The following is a 7,592-nucleotide window of genomic DNA, read 5'->3' as shown; positions in this document are numbered from 1 at the left end:
AGGGAAATTTCTAATTTTATTCTCTGTAATCAAATGTATACTACTTTTTATATGATTTTTTTTCAGTGCTTTTACTAGTTAGAAAACACTTTCCCATCCTGAGATCTGGTAAGTGCCCAAATTTTCTTCTAGATTTGTGTGTGTGTTCAGTTTTTAACATTAAAATATTTAATCAGTCTACAGTTTATTTTGTTTTATGGTTCAAAGTGAGAACCTAACTTTATTTCAGTTTGTTAAATAATTGTTGCATTCAGTGAATCCTCTTCATGAACTTATGATGTCACCCTTATCTCACACAGGGTTTTTTTATTCTTGTCATTATTTTATTTTTTTAATCTACTAGAGTTGGCTGGTTGTCTGTCTATTGATCTTTAATTCCATTGTTATACTTATTTTCACATCCCACTACAATCTAGTGGGACAAACTTTCTCCATTAAGCTTTTTTTTTTTTAGTTTCTCCCTCTTATTTCTGATAAACTTTGGAACTACTTTGAAAAGATACTCTTTCTGACTGGTACTCCAAGAATGTTTATTGGAATTTTGACGGATTACATTAAACCTATTTTCTCCCCATTCAGTCACAAGGTGTGCTCTTCTATTATGAAAGTTTTTTTATTCTTTTTATACCCTCTTGTAATTTTCACTATACAGGTCCTATACAATTCTTTTTTAAGATTATTTTTTGTAATTGTGTATTATGATATTTGGTTATTGTGAACAAGACATTTTTCTTTATATTTTGATTGTATATTATTAACATGAGAAATATGATTGATTTTGTATATTTCTTTTGCATTTAATCACTTTACTGAAGTATGTTATTAGATCCAATACTTTTTTCAGCTAATTCCCTTAGATTACTTAGGTAATCATATTACCTGTAAATAAATGTATCTGTTCCCCAGTTTTTTAAAATTGACAAATACGCCTTATGTTTATGCTTTTTGTTTGTTTTGGCTATCATTTCTAGAACAGTTGGAAAGATGGTGGTAATAATAGATATTCTTGACTTGTTTATGATTCCACCTGTGTGTTGTTATAAAATATGGTGTTGGCTGTATGTTAAAGATAATTATTCTTTATTATGTCCATGAATTATCACTTTATTCTGACCTTATTAAGCAAATTTCAAAACCCAAAGGAGTTCATTAAATTTTATCAAATTATTTTCCAGATCGATTGCGATGTTTATTTTGCAACCTATTGATATGATCTATTCATTTGGAATTATATTCATGCATTCCTAGGACAATCCTCAAATATTCAGGTTTTTAAATTTAATCTGAATTAAGTATGCTAATCTTTTATCAAACTTCTGCGTCTATACTAAGCATTTTAGGTTTTGCTATAAAGGTCATCCTGGCTTTGTAAAATGAGTTAGAACATTTTTCCTACTTTTTTTTTTTAGTATGGACAAGAAGAGTATATATCGCAGGAGTAATTTATTTCTAATGTTGAAAAGTAACCATTGATAAAACTCTTGACTCTGCAGCTGCCTTGAAGGTAGTTGCTGAACACGTTTTCAATTTCAATTCTTTAATAGATAGTGGTTTTTTTAGGTTCAGCTCACAACCATTTTCCTTCATTACCTTTGAATTCTCATCATTAAGATTTTCAGCTTTACTAAGCTAATTCATTTATGCTAATACTTTTAAAATCATGTTTTAAAATTATCCTTGGATCTGTTATAAGTTCTTTAAATATTATATATTCTTCCTTCTGATTTTATTTATTTGTACATTCTTTTATTCTTGATTAGATTTGTTAGCACTTTCAGATTGTTGTTCGTTCTTGTTCTTTAGGAGTTCAGTACTGTAGTTTATATGACAGATATGCTGTTTTTCTATTTTCTCATGCATTAATTTATACATTTGTTTACTTTCTTACATCATTTTGTTTTAATTTCTTGAATTGAAGTTACATTCAAGTTTATTAATTTTTTTGTTTTAGTTAGAACATAAAGTACTTCAGGCCACATATTTGCCTTTGGACACTTTCTATAATGTTTGATATGGCATAGTTATATTTTCACTATTTGAAACAGTTTGTAAATTTACCTTTAGTTTTTCTTTCCTAAATAGCACTTTAGGAAGGCATTTGAAACTTGCAAAGTGTTTGAGTTTTTGATTGTTTATACTTTTAAAAATATATTGTTTTATTGCATTGTGGTTGGAGAATGTAGCCTCCATAATTTCTGATCTGTCTGGCTATGGAACATTTTCTTTGTGGCAGTATTTGTTGTATTTTTATTAAAGTTATATTAGTCTTGAAAATAATATACATGTATATTTATATTTTTCTCTTCTTAGGATTCTCTAAAAAACAACTTAACTTTACACCTCAAAAAACTAGGAAAAGAAGAAAAAACAAAACCCAAAGTCAGGAGAAGGAAGGAAATAACAAATATTAAAGCAGAAATAAATGACATGTGACTAAAAAGACAATAGACAAGATCAATGAAACTAAAGCTGGTTCTTTGAAAGATAAATAAAACTGACAAATCTTTATCTAGACTCACCGAGAAAATAAGAGAGAAAACTGAAATTAATACAATCAAAAATCAAAGAGGAGTTATTACAGCTGATAGCACAGAAGCACAAAGGATCAAAAGACACTAATATGAACAATTATATTAACAAATTGGACAATCTACTTATGTTTCTAGGATAAATTTCTAGAATCATACAACCTACCAAGACTGAATCATGATGAAATAGAAAATATGAACAGAGCAGTTACTGCTAAGGAGATTGAATCAGTTATCAAACACCTCCCAACAAACAAAAATCCAGGGCCAGATGGCTTTACTGGTGAATTCTATCAACATTCCAAGAAGAATTAATACCAGTCCTTCTCAAATTCTTCCAAAAAATAAAAAAGGAGAGATCTCTTCCAAACTCATTTTACAAGGCCAGCATTACCCTGATACCAATATAGACAAGGAAGACCCAAGAAAAGAAAGTTGCAGGCCAATATACCTGATGAACATAGATGCAAAAATCCTCAATAAAATATTAATAAATGGAATTCAACAACACATTAACAGTATCATACACTGTGATAAACACCATAATCAAGTGGGATTTATCCCAGGGATGCAAGGATAGTTCAACATCTGAAAATCAGTCAGTGTGACACAACAATTAACAAAATGAAGGATAAAAATAATATGATCATCTCAATAGATGCAGAAAAACATTTGACAAAAGCCAACATCCATTTATGATAAAATCTCTCAACAAAGCATATATAAGAGGAATGTACTTCTATGTAATAAAGACCATATTTGAGAAACCCACAGCTAACCTTATATTCAACAGTGAAAAAGTGAAAGATTTTCCACTAAGATCAGGAACAAGAGAAGGATGTCCACTCTTGCCACTTTTATTCACCATAGTATTGTAAGTCTTAGCCAGAGCAATTAGGCACAAAAAAGAAATAAAAAACATCCAAATTAGAAAGGAGGAAGTAAAACTGTCACTATATGCAGATGACATGATATTATATACAGAAAACCTTAAAGACTACATTAAAAAACTGTTAGAACTAATATGAATTCAGCAAAGTTGCAGGATACATAATCGATATGCAAAAATCTCTTGCATTATTACACATGAATAATGAACTGTCACAAAGAGAAATTAAGTAAACAGTCCCATTTAGAATTTCATCAAAAAGAAGAAAATAGGAATAAATTTAACCAAGGAGGTGAAAGACATGTACATTGAAAACTACAAGACATTAATGAAAGAAACTGAAGAAGACATAAAGAAATGGAAAGTGTTTTTGTGCTCATGGATAAGAAGAATTAATATTTTTAAAATGTCTATACTATCCAAGCAATCTACAGATTCAGTGAGATCCCTGTAAAAATACCAATGGCATTTTTTACAGAAATAGAACAAGCAATTCTAATATTTGTATGGAATCATAAAAGACCCCAAATAGCCAAACCAATCTTGAGGAAGAAGAAAAAGCTGGAGGCATTATGTGCCCTGATTTCAAATTATATTACAAAGCTATAGTAATTAAGTCAGTATGGTATTGGCATAAAACAGACACATAGATCAATGGAACTGAACAAATAACCCAGAAATAAACCCACATATATAGTTGATTAATTTATTACAAAGCAGTCAGGAATATCAAATGGGGAAAGGAGAGTCTCTCTCTCTCTCTCTCTCTCTCTCTCTCTCTCTCTCTCTTTTTTTTTTTAGCAAGAAATAAACCTGATTGTTAAAAAATGGACAGAAGATCTGAATAGACAGTTTTCTGAGGAATACATGCAGATGGCCACAGGTGCTTGAAAAGATGCTCAACATCACTAATCATCAGGGAAATGCACATAGAAACCACTATGAGATATCAGCACACACCTGTTACAATGGCTATTATCAAAAAGACTAGAAATAAAAATGTAGGTGAGGATGTGGAGGAAAAAGAACCCTCCTTCACTGTTGGTGGGAACGTAAATTGGTGTAGCCACTATGGAAAACCATATGGAGTTTCTTCAAAAAATGAAAAATAGAACTACCATATGATCCAAATTATCCAGCAATTCCACTTCTGGGTATTTATCTGAAGGAAATGAAAACATTAACTTGAAAAGATATATGCACCCCTATGTACATTGCAGCATTATTTACAATAGCCAAGATATGGAAACAACCTAAGTGTCTGTCAGTAGATAAATGAATAAAGAAATTGTAGGATAAGGTCTGCCCTCAATTCCATTAGTTTGACATCTTGGATTCAACCAATTTCAATCCGTGGTTGGTTGGGTCTGAGGGGCATCCAACGATATGGAGGGCCAACTGTATTCATTTTACTGTGCCACTTTACATGAGACTTGAGCATCCAGCGGATTTTGGTGTTGGGTGTCCTGGAACCAGTCCCCTGGTAATACTGAAGGACAACTATATATACATTGTACAATTAAATATTATTCAGTCATAAAAACAGAATGAAATCTTGCCTTTTGCTACAGCATGATGGAACTCGAGGGCATTATGCTAAGTGAAATATGTCAGACAGAGAAAGACAAATACCAGTTGATTTATCCTACATGTGGATGTGGAATCTAAAAAAATATATATGTTAAAATAAAACCAGCCTCATAGATACAAAGAGCAGATTGGTGGTTGCCAGAGGTGAGGGGTGGGAGGTGGGAGAAATGGGTGAACTTTTTGTTTCTGTTTTCAGTTTAAACAAGTAGATTTTTTTTTTTTTTTTTTTTTTTTTTTTGTGGTACGCGGGCCTCTCACTGCTGTGGTCTTTCCCATTGCGGAGCACAGGCTCCGGATGCGCAGGCTCAGCGGCCATGGCTCACGGGCCCAGCCGCTTGTGGGATCTTCCCGGACCGGAGCACGAACCCGTGTCCCCTGCATCGGCAGGCGGACTCTCAACCACTGCGCCACCAGGGAAGCCCCCAGATTTTTTTTTTTTTAATTAAAGGAGATTATCCTGAGTGGACCTGACCTAATCAGGTGAGTCTTTTAGAAGAGGGTCTAGAGATCAGAGATGAATGAAGTTGAGATTGATAGCAACAACACACTTTTGTTGTCCTGAAAAAAGCAAGCTGCCATGAGTTCTACAGTTGCAAGATAATGAATTCTGCCAACAAAGACATGAGCTGGGGAGAGGACCCTGAGCCCCCAGTGAGACCCCAGCCCCAGTAATAACACCTTGGATGTAGCCTTGTGAGACCCTGAGCAGAGGACCCAGCTAAGATGGGCCTGAAATCCTGACCCACAAAAGCAGTGAGATAATAAATCTGAGATAGTAAAAGTGTTCTGTTTATACATGCACACATACATATACATATATATATACGTGGCATATTTATTTATTTATCAAGGGCTAAGACAGATGTGTTGAAGTCTCCCATAAATAAGGACATGGTTTCCTTTCCACATTTCAAATACTTGCTCTCTCTGTAGAGATATTATCTCATTCCACTTATAAAATTGAATGATTATTGTTTTCTTGAGATACGTATCTCTATTAATATGTGATGACCCTTTGGTCACCATTAATATCATTTGCCTTACAGGAATAAAGACAGAGACCTACTGGAGAACAGACTTGAGGATATGGGGAGGGGGAAGGGTGAGGTGTGTTAGGGCGAGAGAGAGACATGGACATATATATACTAACAAACGTAAGGTAGATAGCCAGTGGGAAGCAGCCGCATGGCACAGGGAAACCGGCTCGGTTCTTTGTGGCTGTCTGGAGGGGTGGGATAGGGAGGGTGGGAGGGAGGGAGACAAAGAGGGAAGAGATATGGGAACATATATATATGTATAACTGACTCACTCTGTTATAAAGCAGAAACTAACACACCATTGTAAAGCAATTATACCCCAATAAAGATGTTAAAAAAAAAAAAAAATACAATCATTAACCAAAAAAAAAAAAAAAAAAAAAAAAAAAATATCATTTGCCTTTTCTGAAATTACTGTCTCCTATTTTCTTTTGTGAAAGCCTGATGTATACTTGCACATTCTTTTTTTTTTTTTTTTTTTTTTTTTTTTGCGATATGTGGGCCTCTCACTGTCGTGGCCTTTCTCGTTGTCGGACGCGCAAGCTCAGCGCCCATGGCTCACGGGCCCAGCCGCTCCCCGGCATGTGGGATCCTCCCGTACCGGGGCACGAACCCGTATCCCCTGCATCGGCAGGCGGACTCTCAACCACTGCGCCACCAGGGAGGCCCCTGCACATTCTTTTAACTTGTCTGTGCCAGTTTGTTTCAGAGTTTCTCTCATAAGTATCATGTGATTCATGGTTTTGAAACTAGATCTGAATTGTTTTTGCCTTCTATTACAGAGTTCTCAGTTACTCCAATTATTATGGTAACTGATATGTTTACTCATTTCTTTTACCTTGATTGGTGACTTTTCTCATGTTTTCTTAGTAATATCGCTATGTCCTAAGCTTTTACACTCTCTAGTATTTGTTTTGTATAAAGATTACCTTTGGATTTTTCAAAATTGTACTTTTACTCATATTTTTAATTATCAGGATAATAAAAGACAAGATAATTTTGACTACCTACACAATGAGGAATTTCACTCATTTTCCTTCTCAGCTTTGACCTTTCCTCACTTTTTTGTTTCCCTTACAATAATGCGTAATTATAGACCTAGATAATTACACTAAATACTTGATATGTTTGCCTTCTGTTCTGTAACAATATTAGCGACAGTTCTGGAGATTACCTTTCTGTTGAATGGGTCTGATGGATGCCCTAACTTCCTTTGTTTGAGGTCTTCGTTAGGATTTATCTCTTGGTTGATAGGAGTACAACTTTAACCTTTTCACATGGATAATTCATTTTCTGAGCTCTTGCGAACCTGAGACTATCTGTTTCCTTTCTACCTGAAGGTCAGATTCTCTGGGAACACAGTTTTTGAAACTTTTACTCTCAATTTTTCCCTTAAGAGATGTTACTGCATTGATTTCCATAATTTTGTTTGTGGAAAATAAAGTCTTATAAGTAGCATGGGGTTCAATTTTATTAGAAGTCATTAATTCTCTTCCTTCCTGAATGCTTAAAATAAACTTTCTTAATCACTGAATTCAAAGTTTTTTT

The sequence above is a fragment of the Lipotes vexillifer genome, unplaced genomic scaffold, assembly GCF_000442215.2.
Source record: "Lipotes vexillifer unplaced genomic scaffold, Lipotes_vexillifer_v1.1 scaffold693, whole genome shotgun sequence".
In the NCBI taxonomy this organism is placed as follows: domain Eukaryota; kingdom Metazoa; phylum Chordata; class Mammalia; order Artiodactyla; family Lipotidae; genus Lipotes; species Lipotes vexillifer.
Note: the sequence above shows the minus strand (reverse complement) of the source record.